This window comes from Balaenoptera physalus (genome assembly GCF_965194825.1).
Source record: "Balaenoptera physalus genome assembly, chromosome: 3".
NCBI lineage: Eukaryota > Metazoa > Chordata > Mammalia > Artiodactyla > Balaenopteridae > Balaenoptera > Balaenoptera physalus.
The window spans coordinates 142,974,083-143,000,758 of NC_138890.1; the positions used below are offsets into that span (position 1 = coordinate 142,974,083).

The following is a 26,676-nucleotide window of genomic DNA, read 5'->3' on the forward strand; positions in this document are numbered from 1 at the left end:
AGACAAAGCGCTTCCCGAAGAGTGATGAAAGTTCAGGGACCGGCGGCGGCGGCGTGATCGCTGCCCTTGACCGGGAGCTGGAGGGGGAGAGGAGCGGAGGGGGCAGTTTCCTCATCTGCGTGGACCCAGAGCGCCTGGCCGGGTGGCTACTGTCTGCATTTTGGTCCACGGGCTGTTAGCAGCCTACAGCGCGCGGGTCAGGAAAGCAAACCCTCGTGGACCGTGCATTTGTTGTTCGGGACAGAAGCTGGGCAGGGGAACCTGCGTGAGCTGCGGCGGAGGGGTGGGATTAATAGGCAAATCTTAGGAAAAAGATGATTGCGGCGGTGTCCGGACAGGCTAGCAGGACGGAAGCCTGGGCAAAGCGAGGAAGAGACTGGAGGCATCCAGAGGCTTAAGCATAGCGCGCACGACTTGGACCAGAGGACCGGGCAGGTTTTTGGGACGGGAGCGCAGCAGACCCTAGTTCGGATGTGCAGGAGGGAGGGTCGTTTCAGGTCGGTGTACCACGGTGACAGCTGGGGACACAGTCATACTTCGTTGACTTTTCTCTTGGGCTGAGGGTGCAGATGCCTGACCCTTCCAGGACTCGGCTAGAGGGCAAAATACCGACAGGCTGTCCACCCCCTGCCCCAAGCTGTGCCGTGTTATCAAGTTCAACCTTCTGGTCTGCCTTTCTCTAGATCTGCCCTAGCCGGCGCCCCCTCTCAGCCACTGGGGGAAATCATACTTAAAAAAAAAAAAAAAAAAAAAAAGGGGAAAGATGGGTTTTCTCGAAAATCCCAAGAGTCGCTAACCAGTAGCCCTGGAATTGATCAGTAACTTAAATCAATGGTCGTTCATCAAATGGATGTTTGGCGGTTATGATAGGCACAGACTACACTCTGAGAGCCAACCCTGGAAGGGAAGGGTTCGTCTACTTTTGTCCTTCTTCAAGAGGTAGCTTCCCAAGAGCCCAGGTGTCTCCAAGGAAAAGAACAAGACAGCTTCTCCACTCTGCACTTACCCTGCTCCCTGGGAGAGCCTGGGGATTGCTCTTTTGAAGGAGACAGTAGAAAGCACAGAACTGTGTTGGCAAAATTCCACTCTCACTTCCACAGGCATTCCTATCCTCTTTTCTTCCTTCCTTTTTATTTTTTGGTTTGTAGAAGGTTACTTTTACATGGTCTCACCTGAGAATTTGTGCTCACATAAAAGGTAAGAAGGGCAAGAACTCTGTTGCCAGCCTCCTGATAGGTGACTCTCCAGAGACACAGGGAGGTTAAAAGCCCAAGTTCACACTGCAAGTTCTGAGGGATGATATGATACCATGTCTGAATCTAACTTACTTTTTTATAGTACTTCACTTTTCAAAGCCCTAGTATGTAACCCAGATCACATAATCCTTCCCCAAACCTTGTGAAGCAGTCGGTGCTGATAAGTATTAACTCCATTTCACAGATGTGAAAATTGCACCTCAGTGAAGGGAAATGACCTACAATCAGTTCAGTGATATAACCCTTAAAATGGTCCTTAGGAAAAATCTCCTAGAAATTTTGGAGGGAAATGCTTTGGGGTTTGTATCTGGATGATTCAGCAACAACAAGTACTAATCAGGGTGAGAGGACAAGGAAATAGGCATTAGCAGGAACAGGATGAATTTTCTTTTCTTTCCACAGGACAAAGTGAAAACCTGAGGTCAGAGGCTTTGATATTCTGATAGTCCTACAGCAGAGACATACTGATGATGGCATTGGATGCAGTGGGAATTTCCACTGCTTTCCCAACTCCTCTTAGTTTTATACTCAAAGTGGATCCCCTGCAAAGCCTTCCATTCTCACCCTCAATACTTCTGAGAAAAAAAAAAACAACCCTATTTCACCAATCTACATGCCTGAATTCCTCCATGATTCTGTAATGTACGTTTGGCAGATCCGCACATATAAATCCAGGTTTAAAAATGGGCTTGGTACCTTTCCGCGTTACTCAACTTGTGAGAATTTTTGGAGGAAAAAAGACGTTCAAACTTCGATAGTCAGGGAAGACTAATTGGAGACTATTAAACACTAATGGAATAATTGCCTTAAAATCATGCTAATAGCTTCCTGGCTGCTGCTTGTTTACTTGGCCAGTTGCTACAGCTTGAATTAAGTAATTATCTCCACCATTTAAAACCACTCCTGATGTACCACACAAGTGTTTTTCTGTAGAAGGGAACGGCTGCTCGGTCTTCCTCAAAGCTTCAGGTTTTCTTAGGTGGAGCAACTGGAGAGTGAAGAGCTGTCTAATTATGAAGCCATCCACCTGGGGCAGCTGATCTGGATTACCCAGAGCTAGTGCAAAGAACAATCTGCAGGTGTGTGATATTCCCCACCAGGTGTGCAGTTCTGGCATCTTTAAATGTTTCTTAAGTGTCTGCATCTTGAATGCTTTCATAGCCAAATTTCTCAGTGGCTGTTCTGCGTTTAAATGGCCTCATGATTTGGTATTGACTGGCCTAAGGAATTAAATTAGTAATCGGTATTAGTAGTTTTACTTTCACTTTATTTTTCAGAGGAATGGTAGTGTCGTAACACACTGACAGTTACTCAGATTTCGTTCTCATTTGTCTTTTCTTCCTCTCTCTGATGACACCAAGCTAATTTTTCATTCATACATGTTTGCTTAACAATATCCTGGCATTTTGGCTTATAAATAATGTGTCCTCTCACCACAAACAGTTGAGAGAGGATAAAGCAGGGATGGAAGCAGGGAGACAAAGTATCAAATTCAGGTGAAGGTGAGTCTGATGAATTTCTGGCATCTTTGAAGCCGAGTTCTAACTCTATAATCATAGTGCTGCCAGAACCATTGTAAAAAGATCCATCATGGGAGCAAGCAAGCTGTTGCTTGATCTGGGTAATTTGTTGGTGATCTGGATCTATGACAGGGAGTCATTCTGTCCAAAATCTAAAAGATCAGGAAGGGTTTTTACTCCATGGGAGGGGTCCGTTATGTATTTTCTGATATGTGATGAAAGTCTTCTTCACATAGTACAGTAAATTGACCGTGTAATAATGAAAGACTGGCTAAAATGTTGTGGGACTAGAATCTCAGAAAGAGTGTATGTTTCCTTGGTGTCAGAGTTGATTACTGAGTTGACCACCAGTTGGCCTTCGAGCTGGCCCCGGGCAGAGTTTGCTTACCCCATCCCCTGTCCTTGGAATGTACTTTCTGCCCACTGTTCACACAGTGGGAACCATTTTCAAGGATGCAGCCTTGAGAGAGCAATGTGTTACTGAGACCATCTGGACAGTGTATGTGGCTGAACCTCTTTAAGACCTCTATATAAACTTTTAAGATTCTGGCGGGTAGGTGCGGAGATCCAGTCATCTTGCAGCTGCCTTAAAACAAGCTTCTTAGGTAAGTTCCCTGCTTATTAAACTTGCCACCTGCCAATCTGGAAGTGATATGCCTTTCTTTGGTCTCTTCCTTGCCAGTTTTCAGATCAAAACTTGAACAGGAATTGTTGACTGTACTTTAGATAAGGAACACAGAAATGCTTTAGAAATCGATCATTGTTCTTGTAGATTTTGTACACTCTTCCAGAAAATGCTAACACCAATGAAAAAGAACAGTCTTACTTAGGGAAACTAGATGTTTATATAGCTCCAGTTTCTGTGTTCTTGTGTTGGCTTTTATTAGTTTTAAATTTCTTCCCTCACAGTGATCTCTTCTTCTTGTTCCTGGAGCCAACTATCTTCCTTTTCCTTGTAATTTACTATTTCTATTTTGATTGGGATGAGACAATCTACAGAGCAAATCTGGGACTGGGTCTAATTGTACAAGTTTCTTTTAAAAAACAGGTCATTTCTTTTCATCATTTTAGTTCTGATAGTGATATGGAAGTTAATTTTTCAAAGCAATCAAAAAACAACAAAATTGTTTAGAATGACTATCTTTCTTGTGTTGCCTTTCCAATTCCCAGTTTTGTTTTTGAGTTTGCTAAAAAGAAACACATTGAATATCTGGAACATAATTTATCATACTGGGGCTCTTTCTTGATGAGTTGAACTGAATCACCAACTTTTACTAATCAATATAAAATGATACTTCCATCATCTTACAGTTTACAAAGTGTTTTCTCACAAACACACATGCTTTTCACATGTTCTATCAATAGTCTCCTCAGGCCTTGCTACTCAGCGTTGATCCAGGGACCAACAGCATCGGCATACATGGGTTCTTGGTAGAAATGCAGCATCTTGGACCCCAGCCCTCAGACCGATTTAATCACAATCTGCAGTTTAACAAGATCCCCAGGTGATTTATATACCCATTTAGTTTGAGAAACACTGCTTAGGGTATCTCTAAGAGGAACCTTTATGTAAGTGGCAGAACCAAATTTAAATATACATCTTTGACTAAGTTCTTTCTAACGGACCATGCAGTCTATCTGTGAGTGTTAAAATTTACAATCAGGCTTAGAGCCAGAGCCCCATATCTGACTCAAGGCTAATGGCCCAGGTTGGGAACATTTCTGATAACTGACATTACAGTTCAATAAAATCACAATAAAAGTGATTTAATTGCTACCTAAGTGTTCAAATTAGGTCACTGTGATAAATGTAAAATCTTCCCCCTCATTTACTTAAAGTCCTGATGCTCATTGATACCAGCTGTCAAGAGCACTTAAAATCAGACCATCTGGTGGTGCTAGTGGTCACTAATGACAATTTAGGAGACACTCCATATTGGTTCTTGTCTATTTAATCCCACTTTTTTGTGTGTGTTACAGGACCAGCTACTTTTGTTATATTTATAGGTCACAGATTTGTCCACCTTATCTATAAACTAAAACTTTTCAATATTGCTCTGAAGTAATAGTGGCGTCATAAATGCAAACTGTAGTAATAATCAGCATCAGAAAGATCTCAAACACAAAGGTAAACAGTAACTTGAGTTTTGATGGAAAGAAGATGATCAATCTTCGTATTTGCAAACCATACCTCATTTATTTAAATCATGGTTTATATGGAATAGAAACATGCATAAATGTGGTTATAACTCACTTGCTTGAATTTTAGTTATTTTAGCATAATCAGTGCTCTAAAAGAGTTAAAATTTTAAAAAGAACCTTCGAGTTGTTAAAATAGATACGTTTATATGTTAAGGCTCACACACTTTACTCATATGAAGATTTCTCATATCATTACTTAGAGTTTATTGTATCCTATTTAAGTTCAACCCTACCTAATCAAAATAGAAAGAATAAGTTACAAAGAGGAGGAGTAAAACCGTTGAGTGACATACATCAGCAATAATGAGTTTATGAGGGCCGGGCAGAGGACAATAGGTTTTATTCTGTACTCTGCATCATTCTCAATGTTAATTCACTCTCTGCATGTACATGTGCATGTGCATGTGTGTGTGTGCATGCCCATAGGTGTATCAACTTTCTCTTAAGATAACTTCTTTTCCAAGAAGCTTCTTGATATTTCCTATAAGTAGACCTCAGGTGCTACCTAATTAATCATTCCTCCAGACAGGTCCAGAGTAGGAACAGAAGCTGGGGTCCATACTGTTCCCAGTGAACAGCCTGGGACAATGTAAATAGAACCAAATAATCTGATAGACCTAAGGTAATTATTAACACCTTCATTGCTTTAAAGCACATTAGTAGAGTAATTGATGTACTCTGAGCCTTCAAGAGAAGGTAAAATCTCATACACACATATGCACACATTTTAACTATTGTTGGTTAAAGGGGTCAGCTCTGTTAATCTGGAAATTTTACCTATTACCACTAATGAGGTTTATCCATAACCATTACCCATGGGCACTCAAGAAACTTCTAGGTACAATCATGGAATTTGTTACCCTCAAGAAGCTTATAGATTCTCTTAGTTCTCTTTCTCTGTGTAGGGTTAGGATCAGTCTCAGAAGATTGGGGACCAGAAAATTATAAAAATCATATATTCTAGAAGACAGGGGAAAGTGAGAGAGAAAATTACCATGGTTCAAATGAAATTCGGCAACCAGAAGCTTTCTACAGCACCATATGCTTTTATTATGCTCTATTAAGAGAGGAAGATGGGTCAGAAAGAGGGTCAGGAGGAGACGGTTAAACATGCTTGAGAAGCTGCCAGGATTAGTCACCTCCGGAGATCAGGTACTGAAACAGATGGTCCATTGATTTGTTAGATGTGCTCTTGTTATGTTCCTATATTTCATTATGGATCCTGGGAGTGGACAACTCTTACACCACTCTATCTTAAATGTCAGCTAATATTACGTTTCACATAGAAGAATTCTTCTTGTGAATTAATTTTTATGAAGCAGCCATGTTTATCCTTGGTCAACATTATAAATGATGGTTGTGTTCCTTGATTCACTTGGAGAATTGTTCTTCATGAAGGTAAGTGGACTCTGATGAATGAATGACAACCTTAGTTGCCTCGTAGGCTTCCCTGGAGGTCCCCTCTGTCATGTTGGCTGGTGAAGAGGAAGATGTACTTGAAGGGGTCCTCATGGGCAAATGGGAACCTATTTCAATACACAACTCTGACTATACTCCTCTGTTGCCATGTGGAGGAGGAGGAGGAAGATGAGGAGAAGGAGGAACAGGGCTGTCTCAGCACAGAATTAGCCCTAAACACACTCCTGCCATGACCTGCTTTGGGCTTTTCTCAGGAAAAAAAAAATTGGTCAAGGGGATATAAAGATATCACCTTGAAAGTTGCTAGAAAGGAAGGCTGCAGAATTGTCACCCCTCATGTCCTCGTTTCTCCTTGCATCAGTTCAGATTCCTTGGGTCTAGCAATAGAGTTTCACTTTTGAAAATGTCCTTAATTCTCATCTTACTCTTTCTTGTTCTGCTTACTTGGAAGAAACTCCAACTCAGTTAAACTCATTTTTCTACCTATTCCAATCCCAGAAAACTTCAGTGGCTAAATATTTTTGAAGAAAGAGAACACAGCCTGGATGGCTCCACTAACTAGACATTTTTGACCGTGAATCTTACTGCACATCCCTAGTAATCTTACTGCATATCCCTAGTAATCTTACTGCACATCCCTAGTAAATTCATTTTCCTATTCTCTGAGATAATAACTTCATACTCTTCTTGCTTCTCAAATCAATATCTCCTTCCCACCTCACTCTAAACTTATGACCTCACCTCTTATTTTACAGGAAAAAAATAGATACAAACAGATATGAACTTTCTCAGTTTCCCACAATTAACTCATCACCCCCCTGCATCTATTTCTGCATATTCTGTATTTTCTTTAGGTAAGAAGAAGTCATGACTTGATCCTACCTAAGTCCAGCTTCTCTACTCATGGTCTGGATCCCATTCACTCAAATCTCCTACCTTTGATCTCAAATTTATCCCCTCTCTTTCCTGCCACTACCAGATCATTTCAGTCACTACACAAACATATATTACTATCAATATTACCTCTCTTAAAGAAATAAAAATCCCCCTTGACGCCACACCTGTGTCTCTATCCACTGCACTATTTCTCTGATATTTGTAAAAATATCCCCTCTGTCTTCAGGTTATTTCCTTTCCTCTGCCTACCGCATACTAATCTCATTATTTCCCCACCACTGCACGAAAATTGTTTTTATCTAGGTTGCCAATGATTTTTTTTTTTTTTTTTTGCTAAAGCTAATGGATAATTCTCTATCATCTTATTTGACTTTTCAGCATCGTTTGATCGTTTGATGTGACTGACCACACTCCTCTTCTTGAAACATGTTCTTCCTTCCTTAAGACACTTCTTGTGTGTGTGTGTGGTTAAAAAACACATGACATAAGATTTACCCTCTTAATGGTTCTTTAAGTGTTCAGTGTTCTTTTTTTTTTTTTTTTTTTACTTTTTTTTTTTTTATTGGCAACTCAATCTACATATATACAGTATTGCACAAATTATAAGTGGGTTGACAGTTATATTAACAATACAAATTCATGAGCATTTACATAAAGCTACTGCTCTTGGTTTTGGTGCATTTTGTGCCTGGTACTTCAGTAAATATGACAAACATAAAGGAACTCAGCCACTTCAATTCATAAGAATCGGCTTTCAAAAAAAGCAAATATGTCATCTCACAGAACACTTAATATGTCAAACCCAGGAAAATTAATAACTAAATGACAAAAGGAATACTGTTAAAGAAAAGTTGGTGATAAAATGTCAGGTTAAAATATTAGGCTTAAAAATTTTAGCAATTGGACTTAGGACCCAGAGTGTACACATCATATTGGGAATTATAAGAAAAGATCCCCATGTTCTGCTTCACAATTACTACCTTCCAAAAGAACAGTTCTGGGTGGCTACAATGTCTTCTTCCCTGATAGTATAAACGACTGTTCCACAGTCCTGGTGAAACAAGATGGTAATTCACATAAATGGGTTTTAAAATAAGATTCTTCTCACCCCAAATAAAATAAAGCTAAATATGCTCTCCAAATTACAAAGAAATCTTATCCAAATGTTCACCAGATAAAGAAGCCAGATCACCCGTTTATCTTCACTGACTGCCTCGGAGCGCAGGGCTGGCGTGTCACCTTCAAGAGGGGGAGATGTGGGTGGTCCCGGCTCTGCCCCTACCCAGCCTGCAGTGTGAGGGGGGACAAAAGCCCCTCAGCTTCCCTGGGGTTTTGCTTCCCCGGGTATAGAACTGAGGGGATGGGCTAGATGGCTTTTAAGAGACCTTCTGACGAAAAGGATCTAAGTCCGCTTGAGATCCCATATCCGAGCAGACGCTTAGGGTGGGCAAAAGAAATGGACTTAAAAACAGGTGGGTGAAGTATTTACCTTTTGATCCCATCACTCAGAACTATTCTGCACTACGGTTCAAGGAAATCTTTGTCCAGTACTCTAATGGCTGGGGATGCTGCAGGGTAAGCAAATGAGGCATCTGACAATGAAGTTTTAGATAAAAATGTAGAAACGCTGTGTCCAGTTTGGGTAGAAAAACAATGCAGCACCACACCACACCAGCAGTCAAGACTTCCTGCCTCTGAATGTTAAATGCCATCCATCTTGTTGGGAGATGTACGTTCAATCCTTTCAAAAGATCTACCAATCTACACCTATTAAGAACATGTTTTCTGAAATCCCCCCAGGAAGGCAACTTCCATGAAACTAGTTCTAACAGAAAGGATGCAGGAAGGAGAAGTTAATTGCAGGGTAAAACTTTTTTTCTTTACAGATCAGAAAGACGACACAAAGAGAGCAATAGATTCTCATTTTCTGTCCCCTATAAAGAACACAAGTATCAATTCTTCTGGAATCTAACACACTGGCTTCATTTTCAAATGCATCAGTTTATTTTCCTTGTAAGGCAGCCATACGTTACAAACCTTAAGCATGTGACAGTCCTATGACTTCTTCAATAAGCCCTAGAGCTTCCACAGCTCTCCTGGGGCCTACAGCCCGAATAGTCCTGAGGAGTCAAATATTAAAGCTTTCTCCACAGCCACACGTTCCTTTGATGTTTGGGTTATTGAACACAAACTCACTGGATAATTTGTCTTCAACATAGTCCATTTCTGTTCCTAAAAGTGTTAGCTGTGCTTTCTTCTCGATGAACACTCTGACTCCATCTTGAACAACTTCTTCATCAGAGTCTCCTTTTGTCTTTGCATATTCCAGAGTGTAGGAAAGGCCATTACAACCCCTGGTTCGGACACCAACTTTCACACCAACGTGTTCAGGCTTATCTTTAAGAAGCTGTTTTATCTTGTTTACTGCTGAAGGTGTCAAGGTGAGGGCGGCCCGGGTGGGCTGCAGCTTCCTCTTGCTCACAGCCCGGACAGTGGCCCGGACTAACGAAGCCGACATCCTCGCCGTCCCGGCGCTCCGATGCCTCGGGCCGGAGCTCGGCCACCTCAGCCTCTCTCCATGGACACGGCGGACGCATTCCAGTATTCTTAATTATAAGCACAAAGGTGTATAGAAGATCCCTATAACTTTTTCATCTTGCATGACTGAAACTTTATACCCATTAAATAACAACTCATCATTTTCCCTTCCCACTAGGCCCTGCAACCACCATTCTACGTTCTACTTTGATGAAGTAGATACCTACTTCATGTAAGTAGAATAATGTAGTATTTGTTCTTTTGTGACTGGATTATTTCACTTAGCATAATGTACTCAAGTTTCATTCATGTTGTAGCATATGTCAGGATTTCCTTCCTTCTTCATAGCTGAGTAATATTCCATTGCATGTATATACCAATTTTGTTTATATATTCATCTGTCAGTGGACATTTATGTTGTTTCTGTATCTTGACTATTGGGAATAATGGTGCAATGAACATGGGAGTGCTAATATCTCTTTAATAGCCTTTTTCAATTATTTTGATTAAATACTTAGAAGTGGGATTGCTGGGTCATATAGTAGTTGTATTTTTAACTTTTTGAGGAAATGCCATATTGTTTTCTGTAGCAGCTGCATCATTTTACATTCCTACCAACAGTGAACAAGGGTTCCAATTTCTCCGTATCTTCACCAACATTTGTTATTTCTGGGTTTTTTTGATAATTACTATCCTAACAGGTGTGGGTTGATATCTCATTGTGGTTTTGATTTTAATTTCCTTGATGATTAGTGATGCTGAACTTCCATTCATGTACCTGTTGGCCATTTGCATGTCTTTTTAGGAAAAATGCCTATTTAAGTCTTTTGACATTTTTTAGTCAGGTTATTTGGTATTTGGTTGTAGGAGTTGATATATTTTGGAAATTAATTCCTTACAGATATATGAATTGTAAATTTGTAGGTTTGTCCCCTGCTGTGGAAGTATGGAGTCTTAACCATTGGACCACCAGGGAAGTCCCCCTTGGTCAAGTTTATTCTTAAATATTTTATTCTTTTTTTTTTTTTTTCAATTTACTTATCTATCCATTTACTTTTGGCTGTGCTGGGTCCTCGCCTCCGTGCGAGGGCTCTCTCCAGCTGCGGCAAGCAGGGGCCACTCTTCACCGTGGTGCGCAGGCCTCCCACTATCGCAGCCCCTCCCGTTGTGGAGCACAGGCTCCAGACGCGCAGGCTCAGCACCTGTGGCTCACGGGCCCAGTCGCTCCGCAGCATGCGGGATCCTCCCAGACCAGGGCTCGAACCCGTGTCCCCTGCATTAGCAGGCAGACTCTCAACCACTGCACCACCAGGGAAGCCCTATTCTTTTTGATGCTGTTATATATAAGATTGTTTTCTTAAATTCCCTTTGGAATTGTTGATTTTTAATATATAGAAATAAAACTGATTTTTGTATGTTGATTTTGATCCTGCAACTTTACTAAAAGCATTTATTCTAACAGGTTTCTGTTGATTTTGTTGTTGTTGTTGTTGTGTGTATGTGTGTAATCTTTAGGGTTTTCTACATATAGAATCATGTCATCTATAAACAGAAATAATATTAGTTTTTTCTTTCCTATTTGGATGTCCTTCATATCTTTTTCTTGCTTAATTGCTCTGGCTAGATTTCCAGTACTATGCTGAATAGAAGTGGTAACAGTGGGTATACTTACTTTGTCCTGATCTTAGCAGAATCATTTTCAGCTTTAACTACGATGTTAGCTGTGGGCATTTCATTTTTTATGTTAAGGTAAATATCCTTCTATTCCCAGTTTGTTGAGTATTTTTATCATATAAGGGTGTTGAATTTTGTCAAATGCTTTTTCTGCATCTATAAAGACGATCATGTGTTTTTTACCCTTCATTCTGTTAATGGTGTATCACATTGATTGATTTTCATATGTTGAACCATCCTTCCACTCTTGGATTAAATCCCACTTCGTCATACTGTATGATTCTTTTAATGTGCTATTGAATTTGGTTTGCTAGTATTTTGTTGAGGAATTTTGCCTTTATATTCATCAGGGATATTGGACTGTAGTTTTCTTGTAGTGTCTTTGGCTAGCTTTGGTATCAGCATAATGCTGGCCTCAAAAATGAGTTTGGAAGTGTTCCCTCCTCTTTAATATTTTAGAAGAGTTTAAGAAAGATTGGCATTAACCCTTTAAACATTTGTTAGAATTTAACACTAAAGCTGTCTGGTCCTGGGCTTTGCTTTGCTTAGAGATTTTTAATTACTGATTCAATCGCCTTATTAGTTATAGGTCTGTTCAGATTTTCTATTTCTTCATGATTCAGTCTTGGTAGATTGTATGTTTCAAGAAATTTATCCATTTATTCCAGGCTATACAGTTCATTGGCATAAAATTGTTCATAGTAGTCTCTATTAATCCTTTTTGTTTATGTGGCCTCAGTTGTAATGTCTCATTTTTCATTTCTGATTTCATTTATTTGAGTCTTCTCTTTTTTTCTTAGTCTTACTATAGGTTTGTCAATTGTGTCTATCTTTTCAAAATACCAACTCTTAGTTTTGATGATTTTTTAAAGCTATTTTTCTATTCTCAGTTTTATGTATTTCCTCTCTAATCTTTATTATTTCCTTTCTTCTATTAACATTGGGCTTAATTTGTTCTTTTTTTTCTAACTTCTTGAGGTGTAGAATTAGGTTGTTCATTTGGGATTTTTTTTAATGTTTTAAATCAGAAAAGACATACTGTACTTCTTGTTTGAAATTTTTTGCCTTAAAAAAGAGATCTTTCTTCTTTTTTAATGAAGGTGTTTATTGCTATACACTTTATTCTTACTAATGCATTTGATGCAGCCCATAAGTTTTGGTATGGTATGTTTTCATTTCCTTTGTCTCAAGATATTATCTAATTTCCATTTTGATTTCTTACTTGACCTATTTGTTATTAAAGAGTATATTGTTTAATATCCATATATTAAAGAAATTTTCAGCTTTATTCTTCTATTGATTTCTAGTTCAATTTTATTGTGGTCAGAAGAGACACTTGGTATGATTTCAATCTTTTAAATTTATTTAGTCCTTTCGTTTTGTGACCTAACATGTGATCTATCCAGGAGAATGTTCTGTGTGTGCTGGATAAGAATGTGTATTCTGCTGCTGTTGGATGGAATGTTCTGTATAATTTGGTCTATAATGTTGTTCAAGTTCTCTGTTTCCTTGATCTTCTGTTTGAACATTCTATCCATTATGAAAAGTGGAGTATTGAAATCTCCTATTATTATAGTGTTACTGTCCATTTATCCTTTCAGTTTTGCCAATGTATGCTTTATATATTTAGATACTCTGATGTTGGGTGTATATATTTATTTATAATTTATATATCTTCATTGTTATGTGACCCTTTTGTGACAGTTTTGTGACAGTTTTTGACTCTTGTGACAGTTTTTGGCTTAAAGTCTATTGTGTCTGATATAAATATAACTGCTCCTACTCGCTTTTAGTTTCCATTTGCATGGAATATATTTTTCTATCCTTTCATTTTCAGTCTATGTGTGTCCTTAAATCTAAAGTGAGTATCCTATTTCAACAGCACATTAAAAAATCATGAACCATGATCAAGTGGGTTTTATCCTTAGGATGCAAAGATTGTTCAACATACACAAATTAATAAATGTTATGCACAGCATTAATACAGTAAAAAATAAAAATCACATGATTTCTCAATAGATGCAGAGAAAACATTTGACAAAATTCAATGCCATTTCATAATTAAATCTTTCAACAAATTAAGTATAGAGGGAATATATCTCAATGTAATAAAGGCCGTATAGGACAGACTCACAGCTAGCATCATACTCATATGTAAAAAGCTGAAAGATTTTCCTCTAAAAACAGGAACAAGACAAGGGTGCCCACTCTCACCACTCCTATTCAACCTAGTACTGGAAGACCTAGCCATTACAATTTGATAAGGAAAGAAATAAAAGTCATCCAAATCAGAAAGGAAGAAGTAAATTTTCTCAGTTTACAGATGACATGATGTTATATATAGAAAACCCTAAAGGCTCCACCAAAAACACTGCTAGAACTAATAAACAAATTCAGTAAAGTTGCTAGGTGCAAAATCAATATACAAAAATTAGTTGCCTTTCTATACACTAACAACAAAATATCTGAAAGAGAAAAAAGGAAAATAATCCAATTTACAATAGTAAATTGAAACAATAAAATACTTAGGACTATAGGTACCCTTCACTTTTTGAAAGTTCACTTTATACCATTTTGCTTTTATGAAAGATCTACATTAGTACTTATTTTTCTAACCAAAAGAAATCTGAAGAAGATTTTCACTTTTACAAAAAAAAGCAAAAGGCAAAAAGTGTTCAAATTTGTTTTGCAGTGAGCCATTACAAAGGCAGCACTCACCCCGAGCTGCCAGAGTGGCACTGCTAAGCTCCATCCCTGGGAGCTATGCTCAGTGTCTCAGCATCAAGCCACCATACTTTGAACTGTGTCTGTGAGCATCTTTGCATTATCTTTATTTATTTTATACATCCATTAACAACATGTGTCCTAATTGCTTCTTTGATTTATGCCATTTCTGCTTACAAAAGATTTCATAGGAACACTCTACTTTCAGAGAGTGAGGGAAACCTGTAAACTTAACCAAGGAGGTGAAAGATCTATACACTGAAAACTATGAGAAGTTGATGAAAGAAACTGAAGAAGACAGAAATTAATGAAAGATATTCAATGTTGTGGGATAAGAATAATTAATATTGTTAAAATGCCCATACTACCCAAAGCCATCTATAAATTCAATGCAATCCCTATAAAAATTCCAATGGCATTTTTCACAGAAATAGAAAAAAAAAAACTTAAAAGTCATATGGAACTAGAAAAGACTTGAATAGCCAGAGCAATCTTGAGAAAGAAGAACAAAGCTGAAGCATCACACTTCCTGATTTCAAACTATACTACAAAGCTATAGTAATCAAAACAGTTTGCTACTGGCATAAAAACAGACATGGAATAGAATCAGGAGCCCAGAAATAAACCCATGCATATGTGGTCAACTATTATTTGACAAGGGAGTCAATAATACTCAATGGGAAAAGATAATCTTTTTAATAAATGGTGTTGGGAAAACTGGCAAGAGAATGAAATTGGGCCCCTTTCTTATACCATACACAAAAATTATCGCAAAATGGATTAAAAACTTAAACATAAGACCTGAAACTATAAAACTTCTCAAAGAAAACATAGGGAAAAGCTCCTTGACATTGGTCTTGGCAATGATTTTTTGGATATGACACAAAAAGCACAAGCAACAAAAATGAGAATGAATAGGTAGGACTACAACAAACTAAAAAGCTTCTGCACAGCAGAAGAAATAATCAACAAAATGAAGAGGCATCCTAAAGAATGTTAGGAAATATTTGGAAACCATATATTTAATAATGGGTTAATTTTCAAAATATGTAAGAAATTCCTACAACTCAATAGCAAAAAACAAATAATCTGATAAAAAACTGGCAGAGGACCTGAATAGACATTTTCCAAAGAAGACATACAAATGACCAACAGGTACATTAAAAGATGTGCAAAATCACTAATCATTATTAGTTACTAGTCATCTAGTTACTGTCATCTCCCACATGAATTACTCCAAAGGCCTCCTAACCAGGTTCCCTGACCTCTTTTTGCCTTTCTACACAGAGTATCTTTTAAAAGTATAAATCAGGTACATCATTAACTTGTTTAAAACCCTCTGCATTTACTTACTAAAATTACTGGTCCCTATCTCTCTGACCTTGACTCTTTCTACCCTTTCCTTACTCACTAATCCCAGCTATTCTTTCTGGCCCTCATACCCTCCAGATTTCTCCCTGTCTTAGAGCTTTGCTTGGAATCTTCCTCCAGATTATCAACAGCCTGCTTTCTTCTCCTTATGGCCTCAAGTATGATGCCTTCTCCTCAGGAGATATTCCCTGACTGTGTTAGCCAATGCAGTTCACCTCCACCCTCATCATTTTTTCTAACAATTGATTGGCTTATCTTCTTCATAGTGCTTGGGTAACAATAATTAATTACTTTATTTATATCGCATTGTCTGTCAACTGGGTAGAATATAAGCACCTTGAGGGCAGGACCTTATTTGAATCTTTTCCAGTGCCCAGAATATGTCTGGCCTATAGTTGTGTGATATATATATGTTGACAAATGACAAAGCCAGTATAGAGGGACTCTGATCTTGCACAAAAGATTCTGTCCTGTTGATCTGAGAACAAGCCAACCCAAAGAAATTATTCAAGTCAGCTCCATTATTCAAAATTTTTAACAAGTCCAGATCAATAATGGGTTAATTTCAGTAAAGTGATGATCTCAGTGAACTTTAATAAAGACTATGCTGGGCTCAATGTTTTTTGAATGAGACACATGATAATTGAACAAAATGAAATAGAAATTTGTTTTATACAGCAGTTTTTAGCCATTATGGCACTGTATGTTCAACCAATTTCTTATAATTTATATGTTTATATACTTAATAATTGTTATAATAAAGACTTTGAAGAAATATTAGATTTCTCTGTGCCTTCAAGGAAAAAAAAAAAAACTTTGCTATCTTTAATACTGCTTTGATTTTAAAGTTTTGTATTCCAGTTATCTATAAGTTGGTAATTCAAGTATGATCTGTATAGTGACTTATTGAACCAAAATATAGTAATAATATTCAACTCCACAATTATTTTGAATAATGCTTTTATTAGCCTCTGTAAAGGAATATGAGGAATTCTATTAAAATACAACAAAAGTATACATGATAGCCACAAGGCAAAAAAAGAGGATACATCTACAAAACCAATATAATGTATTTCAAATGTCATGTACAAAAGATGTAAGAGCTGGCACTTAATTGGAGAAATGTGTTAACATGGGTGAAGTCAAGAAAGGGTTGAGATTAAAACAATGAAGACAATACTAAGATCTCTCTTCGCTATACTTGGAACTAGAAGTAGTATAAGGAAAGGTCAGAACATTGTTTAGGGCAGATGGTGTGAAATGAACAAATGATAAAGAGAAATAAGGACTATGTAATTCAGGCAGAGGAGGTATAGTTTTAAAATGCAGGCTCTAGTTTCAAACACCTGGGCTTTGTAGCGTGGCTTTGCCATTTATTAGCTCTGTGCTTCAGTTTTCTCAACTAAAAACTAGGGATAATAATAGTACTTCATAGACTGTTATGAGTACTTCATAGGTATAATACTTCTTAGGTTGTTGTAAGGATTAAATGAGGATGCGTGTAAAGTGGCTAAGAAGGTCTGGTGTACATGATATTACCTACTCATGTTTCACTTGTGATTTTCAATCAGGATGAATAATCTTCAGAAGAAAAGTGAGAGGATCGTAAGAAAAAATGTTTTCAAATGTGTTCAAGCTTTTGTGCCAAGGCAACGTATATCTCTGGGTACTAAGGGGGAAAAATGATAAAATACTATAGAATCAAGGAATCATTTTTAGAGATTGTGAAAACTGAGGTGTAAAGGTATGCAAATGTCACAATGTCCAAAAGAGGAAAAATAAATCCCAGCGACTTCATATGGTAATACCTGAATGATTTGTAAGTGATTAAAAAAGGAAGTGATGATAAGGGATCACCTTGTACTGTGAAAAGTGAATCAGTTGGTTGACTTGGGACCCTGATGGCAGTCCTGGATCTGCAACCAAGTGTTGGGCAACTCACTTAAATCTACTAGGTCTGTGGTGTTACATCTGTAAACTGCTTAGCAGTTAATGTTGTGGACAAACTTGGTTCAAACCATGACTCTGCTATTTACCAGCTGACTCGGGGAGCCACTAAAAACCCTCTGAGCTACAATTTCCTCAGCTCCCAAATGGAGATAATGACAGTACCAAACTCACATCCTTTATGGTGAGGATTCAATAAAATAAAATATCTCTTTTTCTCATTCCATCATGTCTAATTAAGCTCATTTACTTTGCTAACAGGGTCCCTGGTGGGACGTACCTGGCTCTTTGCTTTCGTAGCTCCTTTTCCCTTGTCTCCCCTCAGTCAAAGCCTGTTGACTTTTCTCTTTTCCCTTTGCAGGCTCAGCCCTGCCGTAGGCTCCAGAACCCGTCCCACCATAAACAAGGGAATGTAAAGAGGGCCATTTCACCAGTTTCCTTACTGCATCTAGTACTCAGCTTCTAATGCAGCTGCGTAGAGAACAATGAACTGTTGTAGGAGGGGCACACATGAGTAGCCCAGAGAGGGGAATGGAACTTCCCATTGGTGAAGAAGATATTGGCCAGGTAGACCCAGTGTCAAGTGATTAGAAGAATATCCATATCCAGAGAGGACAGGGTCCAACAATAGTTCTGGTCCAGCACAGAGAACAGGGTCCAATATATAGACAGAGATAATAAGAAACCTACAAGCAGATTTCCCAGAAACACAGGCAAACTTCAGCCAGGTTGAACTTGCTCACATGAAGTTTACTTGTCCAAGTCTGAGCTTTGGACACCACCTTAGATGATTAGACTTTTCTCTTTAAGTTCTTCAGCCCCAGGCTGTACCCATATCCTAGGATGAGAAAAGTTCTGTATGATTCTTCCCAGTCCCACCCATCCCAGAATACCTTGTGCCTGCCTGCCTGAAGTCTCTTTCACTGTGATTTATGAGAAAACTCCTGATTGTTACAAGTTGATACATTAGGTAACAGAGGCTAAATTTTAAAATGATTTATAAACCTGAAGATTAATTGGAGCTATTTTGACAAGCTTTAACAAGAGTCAAACAAAAAAAATCAAAATATAAAATATGTAAAAGCAGGTCTACAGAAACTTGATTTAACTGTGGTTTGTGAGAAAAGGATCTAGGGCACGTAGCCAACTGGGAGCTGGCTGTAAGTCAGTAGGGTGACATGGCAGCAATAATGTGTATGCACGCGTGGGCTGCAGCGCCAGATATAGTTAGCAGAGCAACGGGTATAATCGCCTGGCTGACCCTGTGCTGGGCAGAGCCATCTGCAGCATGGTGCTCTGTTCTGGGCTTCAAACTTTCACGGAGACTTTGGAAAGCTGCAGGGTGTAGGGGGAACAAGGGATTGTGGATTGTGGAGATGGCTTTACCGAGTCATTGACTCTGAAGTTTCTGGAAGCCAACTTGCATGGGAATATAGCCACCTCTCCTCAGACACATGAAGGAGAGGTCTATGAAGTTCTAAATTAAAGCAATAAAAAAAAAGAATTTAAAGGGATGAAGATTTTGGCAAGCTGAAAGCAAGGAAGAACCTTTTATCAATGTGATTTTTACCCTCTCTAGTAGAAGTGTGTAAAGAGAGCTGGTCATCTTTGAAACATCTGCATTTACACAGAATTTGATCCAGATGACCTCTAAGGCCTTTTCTGCTTCTAAGACACTGTGATTTTGGATAGGTTACTTATTGTCTTATAACATCAGTTTCTTATATGAAAATGGGGGTAGAAATAGTACCCATCTTCATATGATTGTTGTATAAAGCAACTCACTGATCACTCTTTCTGCCTTAACCTGTCCTCCATCTGTAGCATGTTTTTGTTCTTTTCCCTTCATTTTTATAAAGTTTTACTTATTGTTTAATTGCCTGGAAGAATTTAACAATCTCTTCTAGCAGGCAGGATATGAACAGAAAATTGAGTACCCCAGGAACAAAACCCATTTTAATTTAAGACCTGAATATTATTTCCAAGGCTATTAGATTAAGAATAATATTTTGGTGTATCAGTAGGTAGAACTTATTTCTCTCTGTTTCAGTGTAGTTATTGAAACTGACCTCTTGTGATAGAAGATATGCAGCTTCCCAGCTGCAATCATTCCATTACCCATACACAAATTGGGATCCCCTGGGCCTTTCCTGAAGTCAAGATGCCAGAATGACCCTAAGGACCTGACTTCAGCAAAGTTCTTGAAGGAGAAAACAACAACTTTGAGTTCAAAATATTTTGAAGAATGTTTTTCTCCTTAAAGCCAGCTTACTCTCCAGACATCTCATTATGTTAATGCGCAGTTCATCTAAGGACCATTTCAACAATTTAATGGGGGTACACTATAGAATTTGGCAACAATAAATATCCAAGAGTAGAATGATGGTTGCCAGGAGGTGGTGGAGAGAAGGGGGAACTGGAGAGTTGTTTAGTGTGATTAGAATTTCAGTTTTGCTGAAGATCTCCTCAGTTTTACTGGAGATCTCTTGTACAACAATGTGAATATGCTTAACACTATTGAAATGTACACTTAAAAGTGGTTAAGATGGTAAGTTTTATGTTATAGTTTTTTTTTTTTAACCACAAATGGGAAGAAAAAATTTGCTCAGTCAGATCAAGTTTTATGTGTTTTGACATAAGCTCCTGGAGGCTTGCTATACAGTTTTCTGCAGCGTTTGTAATTCTTTGAGGCTCTAACACCAAGAAAAGGCATCTTCTTCAGTGTTGCTTCTGGCTATGAGGCTAATAATCTAGTTTTTCCCTCTTCTTATTTCATTCATGATTTCACTGATTGAAGATGGCCAAATTACATTACCTTCTTAGGTCTCTGTTTCTTTAGTGTGATATCAGACTAATGTCCTTTGTCCTCTTAATTACCCTGCTGGTAAGGGTTAATGAAATAATATATGGATGCTTTCACATTCCTTGTATTGGAAACATATTCCTGGGTTTGTGAACATTTAGGATTCACATCACCCAGAGTTACCTCCCAAGGACAATTTCTCTTCTTGGATGAAGTTGGTGGCACCATATTATAACTTGGACAAGATCAGTATTCATTCATTCAGAAATTACATACTAAACACTGAATATGTTCCAGGCTGTTTTAGGGGCTGGAAATGGAGGTAGACAAGCTAGATTAGGTAATTCCATTCTAGTAGTAGGAAGGAGACCGTAAACAACTACAGAGAAAAAGTCTCTTTGGAAGAATTCACCTAAACCAGAGGAATCACGTTGATTTTTGTTAAAATATCTGAGCTCCAGGTCCTAACAATTTCTTTTGGAGGACTTCACTTTTTGTTTTCACTTTAAAATGAAGAAAATGAGCACAATGGTTGGGACCCATCATATGCTCCCATGAGTACTCTTAGATTATTGTTCACATGGCTTGGCCCTGCATAGCCAATTAAATAGTGAACATTTCAGGCTTTATTTTAGATAGTTCCAATATCTAGATGAAGGCTTGACCTTTCCATCTTTCACAGGGATGTTTTTGTGGGCTCATTCCTTTCTCTTCATGCCAGAACTCAGGAGAAGGGCAGGCTGTGACTGAGATGCTCATCCTAGAAGCCTTTCTCTCTTTCTTTAACCTTGTCCCACATGCACGATCTCAGTTTCTTTTACAGCCTCCTTCCAGCCACATTTGCTTGCGATCATCATATTACACTATTTGCCTGCATCCTCAATTTCAGGCGCTGACCAGGGTAGTAATAAGGTACTATCTCTCCTTTTGCCTGGCCCTTTTGGAAGCTGTTATTCTAGCTGCAGAGCATTTGCTGAGTTTTAGGGTCACCCTGCATCCCAAGAGTCTGAAGGAAGTTGTTTCAGAGGTTAAAGACAGTTGTTGGTTTTGCTTCGTATATGTGATTCCAAAAGTATAATCTGAATCATTTTCAGTAGGCTGGAAAGCTCTCCCACAGGCAGAAGTACAGTTTCAGGAGATCCAGCTAAAAGTACTATTGCAGCAATATCATAGGCAAAGATCACAGTAATAACTGCCATTTATCAAGGGCCTGCCTTCTGACAATCACTTACACATATTAACTCTAACCCTTGTAATAACCCTGTGCAGTCAATACTATTCCCATTTTACAGATGTACAAACAGAGAGACTGAATACTCGTACTCAAAGAGGTATCAGGTGATGAAGACAGAGAGCTGTCAAGTTTCATTCAAAGTCTAAGTTGTTTTTAAAAAAAATTAGGTCTTATATCCAGAATAAAGCTCCTAGGTCTTGAGTAGCAGTCTTCACCATTTTTCCAGGATTCTCTTCATTGACAATTATAAATGATCGTTTTCTGTGTTGTTTTAAGTGCATATTTATTTGAGCCCTTTCAAAAGCAATCAGTATTTATGTATTTTAATGTTTTAACCTACTTTTCCATTATGCTATAACTTTAAAAATGTACTCAGATATCTTCTTAAATATTTAAACAAGTAAAACACCAAAACTAATGGAATTAAATTCAGCAAGCGTGAGATTAAAAGTTTGCTTTATGCCTTAAACCCCAAGTTGTGTTTTCCCTTCACACCCTACCCCTGCAAAATGTCATCATACCGTCTTCTACGATGAGAAAAAAGCAAATGCTATAAATGAAAAAAATGTTCAGTGCAGCTACATTAGCCTCACAAGGGCCTAAATGGAACTTTGAATCCCAGTGTTATATTCAGAAGGACACTACTGAGAGCCTCCCAATGGCTGACACACTGGTCTTTGACCCTGGGAGATGGCATTTTGATTTTGATTGCTTTTCTATCGAGAATTTAGAGCCATTCCCAGAATATTGTTTTCAAGGGATTTTTCCTGGCTAATGTCTGGGCAAAAGTCATTTTTATTCCTGATGAAAACCTCTTTTCTACCAAAATTCAGAATAGAATATGACAAAGCTTTGGCTCCAGTCTCTCTAAAATGATTTGATTTCATTGTGACATTTGCTGACAGTCATAACATATGCACTTTCCTAAACTTTGGCAATATTTTAATAGGAAATTAAATGAAAGAAATACATTTTACTAGATTTTTTTCTTCATTAAAGAAAGTAGCATGTGGAAACAACTTTAACAATTGCTTTCTATAATTCTAGGGAGTGTGTTAGATATTTTGGCAAATATTGGCTAACATTTATATGTAATGCACTCATAGGGTCACTTTTTTAAGTTATGGAATTTGCACCTTTAAAGATAATACCATGATTGGCTCTGTGCGCCACTGAGAGAAGTTCTGTCTCAGGCGCCGCCAGAACTTGGGCTGGGATGCCAGGGTCAGCGTCTCTGCTGAGGGGAGCGGAGCCTTCTTTGGGCTCGCCGGGGTTTGGGCTTCAGGACAACACGGGGCTGTGTCCATGCTGACAGGAGCTGGGGTTCCTGATGACCCAGGAGATGCCAGGAGGAAAAGCCGTGTGACTGACGGGGTCTTGGTGCTCCGGCCCGGTGTCAGGCCTATTCCTCTGAGGTGGGAGAGCCAAGTTCAGGACATTGGTCCACCAGGCACCTCCCAGCTCCATGTAATATCAAACAACGAAAGCTCTCCGTGATATCTCCATCTCAACGCTAAGACCCAGCTCCACTCAACGACTAGCAAGCTACAGTGCTGGACACCCTATGCTAAAAAACTAGCAAGACAGGAATGCAACCCCATGCATTAGCAGAGAGGCTGCCTAAAATCATAATAAGGTCACAGACATCCCAAAACACACCACCGGTTGTGGTCTTTCCCACCAGAAAGACAAGACCCAGCCTCATCCCCCAGAACAGAGGCACCAGCCCGCTCTGCCAGGAAGCCTACACAAGCCACTGAACCAACCTTCGCCACTGCGGGCACACACCAAAAACAACGGGAACTACGAACCTGCAGCCTGTGAAAAGGAGACCCCAAACACAGTCAGTTAAGCAAAATGAGAAGACAGAGAAAGACACAACAGATGAAGGAGCAAGGTAAAAACCCACAAGCCCAAACAAATGAAGAGGAAGTAGGCAGTCTACCTGAAAAAGAATTCAGAATAATGATAGTAAAGGTGATCCAAAATCTTGGAAATAGAATGGGAGAAAATACAAGAAACGTGTAACAAAGACCTAAAAAAACTAAAGAGCAAACAAACAATGATGAATAACACAATAAATGAAATTTAAAATTTTCGAGAAGGAATCAATAGCAGAATAACTGAGGCAGAAGAATGGATAAGTGACCTGGAAGATAAAATAGTGGAAATAACTACCACAGAGCAGAATAAAGAAAAAAGAATGAAAAGAATTGAGGACAGTCTCAGAGGCCTCTGGGACAACATTAAATGCACCAATATTCTAATTACAGGGGTCCCAGAAGAAGAAGAGAAAAAGAAAGGGACTGAGAAAATATTTGAAGAGATTATAGTTGAAAACTTCCCTAATATGGGAAAGGAAATAGTTAATCAAGTACAGGAAGTGCAGAGAGTCCCATACAGGATAAATCCAAGGAGAAACACGCCGAGACACATATTAATCAAACTATCAAAAATTTAATACAAAGAAAAAATATTAGAAAAAGCAAGGGAAGAACAACAAATAACATACAAGGGAATCCCCATAAGGTTAACAGCTGATGTTTTAGCAGAAACTCTGCAAGCCAGAAGGGAGTGGCAGGACATATTTAAAGTGATGAAAGGGAAAAACCTACAAGCAAGATTACTCTACCCAGCAAGGATCTCATTCAGATTGTGTCATACAGAGTAAAGTAAGTCAGAAAGAGAAAAACAAATACCGTATGCTAACACATACATGTAGAATCTATAAAAAACAAAAAATGGTTATGAAGAAGCTAGGGGCAGAACAGGAATAAAGACACAGACGTAGAGTATGGACTTGAGGACACGGGAAGGGGGAAGGGTAAGCTGGGACGAAGTGAGAGAGTGGCATGGACTTGTATATACCACCAAATGTAAAATAGAGAGCTAGTGGGAAGCAGCTGCATAGCACAGGGAGACCAGCTCCGTGCTTTGTGACCACCTAGAGGGGTGGGATAGGGAGGGTGGGAAGGAAGAAGATGTGAGAGGGAAGAGATATGGGGATATATGTATATGTATAGTGGATTCACTTTGTTATAAAGCAGAAACTAACACACCATTGTAAAGCAATTATACTCCAATAAAGATGTTAAAAAAATATCTACAAACAAATGCTGGAGAGGGTGTGGAGAAAAGGGAACCCTTTTGCACTGTTGGTGGGAATGTAAATTGATACATCCACTATGGAGAACAGTGTGGAGGTTCCTTAAAAAACTAAAAATAGAACTACCATACGACCCAGCAATCCCACTACTGGGCATATACCCTGAGAAAACCATAATTCAGAAAGAGTCATGTACCACAGTGTTCATTGCAGCTTTAATAACCGGGACATGGAAGCAACCTAAGTGTCCATCGACAGATGAATGGATAAAGAAGATGTGACACATATATACAATGGAATATTACTCAGCCATAAAAAGAAATGAAATTGAGTTATTTGTAGTGAGGTGTATGGACCTCTAGCACAGGGAGATCATGTCTGTGCTTTGTGACCACCTAGAGGGGTGGGATACAGAGGGTGGGAGGGAGATGCAAGAGGGAGGAGATATATGTATATGTATAGCTGATTCACTTTGTTATAAAGTGGAAACTAACACACAATTGTAACGCAATTATACTCCAATAAAGATGTTTAAAAAAATGATAATACCATGATTAATTTCAAGTATTTTGCATAATTTTTTAAGGACCATATTTTCTCTCTCCCCCCCTCCCTCTCTCTCTCTCTCTCTCCTTTTTCAGAGTACTAAGGACCAATATAATTTAACTATTTTATGATACAGGATTATAATTATTAGTAGCATGAATTATTAAACTATATATCATACAGAGATATTTGGAAAAGCATTGGTATGTTCACAGCTGTTTGTACATATACTTGCTGGACCAGATATCTATGTTTCTAAGTTCTTGTGTTTTGTTGTTAGTTTTTTTTAATGTGGTAAAATACATACAACATAAATTTTACCATTTTAACCATTTTTAAGCATATAGTCTGTTGCATTAAGTATATTCACATTGTTCTGCAAACTATCACCACCATTCATCTCCAGAACTTTTCTATCTTCCTCTAGTGAAACCCATTAAACACTAACTCTCCCTTCCTCCCTCCTCCCATCCCCTGGCAACCACCATTCATCTTACTGTCTCTATGAATTTGACCACTCTAGGTATTTCATGTAGGTGGACTCATATAATATTTTTCCTCTTTTGAATGGCTTATTTCACTTAGCATGATGTTTTAAAAGTTCATCCATGTTGTAGTACATGTCAGAATTTCTTTCCTTTTTAAGGCTGAATCGTATTGCATTGGATGTATATATCACATTTTGTTTATCCATTCATTTGTTGATGGATACCTGTGTTGCTTCCACCTTTGGCTATTGTAAATAATGTTGCTATGAATATTGTTGCACAAATATCTGTTCATGTCCCTGCTTTTACTTCTTCTGAGTCTATTCACAGAAGTGGAATTGCTAGTTTATATGGTTAGTTCTATGTTTAATTTTTTGAGGAATCTTATTCTTGTAGTTTTGATCTCCCTTGCTGCCTTTTCATTATGCCTGTTTTCAAGAAACTTACCCTACCTAGTTATACCTCTTTCTACTTTGCTGTTTATTTTCTCTTAGCTGAAGAGGGATTTAGCTAATTTGATTACAGTTGTGTTTAGAATAGAAGTAAATAGACTCTGATGGACATTTAATTAAATAAAGTTCATCAGCTTTAGTATATAAATTTTATATTTATTTTATCACTGAAATGTTCTTTTATTTTATGTACTTTCAGGGTATATAATTGAAAGTGTTATTGATGGTGTTTTAGATAATTAAGTTCATAGGAGTAGTGACTTCTAGATAAGTAAAATATTATAGTTATTTCAATTCAGATTTCTTAATCTAGATATTAACTATGTGTGATTATGTTCTGGTAATGGACCAAACATTGGATGATATTCATAGCAGAACTATTTTTTGGAAATTCATGAATTATTATTAGTTATGAATGCTTATTATCTATCTGTGTCAGTCCCTAAGCACAAGTCTGGATTAGTGTGAGGAAATACTTAGTCTAGATGTTGAGTATAAA

The 26,676-nt window shown here is 38.2% G+C and overlaps 1 protein-coding gene and 1 pseudogene across 3 annotated transcripts in view; one reads left to right on the plus strand and one right to left on the minus strand.

Annotated features, from left to right (window-relative positions):
* Positions 1-26,676, plus strand: part of PLCXD3 (phosphatidylinositol specific phospholipase C X domain containing 3) — a 434,729-nt gene that overhangs the window by 265,462 nt on the left and 142,591 nt on the right. The window lies entirely within an intron of this gene.
* Positions 9,276-9,888, minus strand: LOC309658007 (iron-sulfur cluster assembly 1 homolog, mitochondrial pseudogene; annotated as a pseudogene). The gene has a single exon. The product of its transcript is annotated as an iron-sulfur cluster assembly 1 homolog, mitochondrial pseudogene (transcript).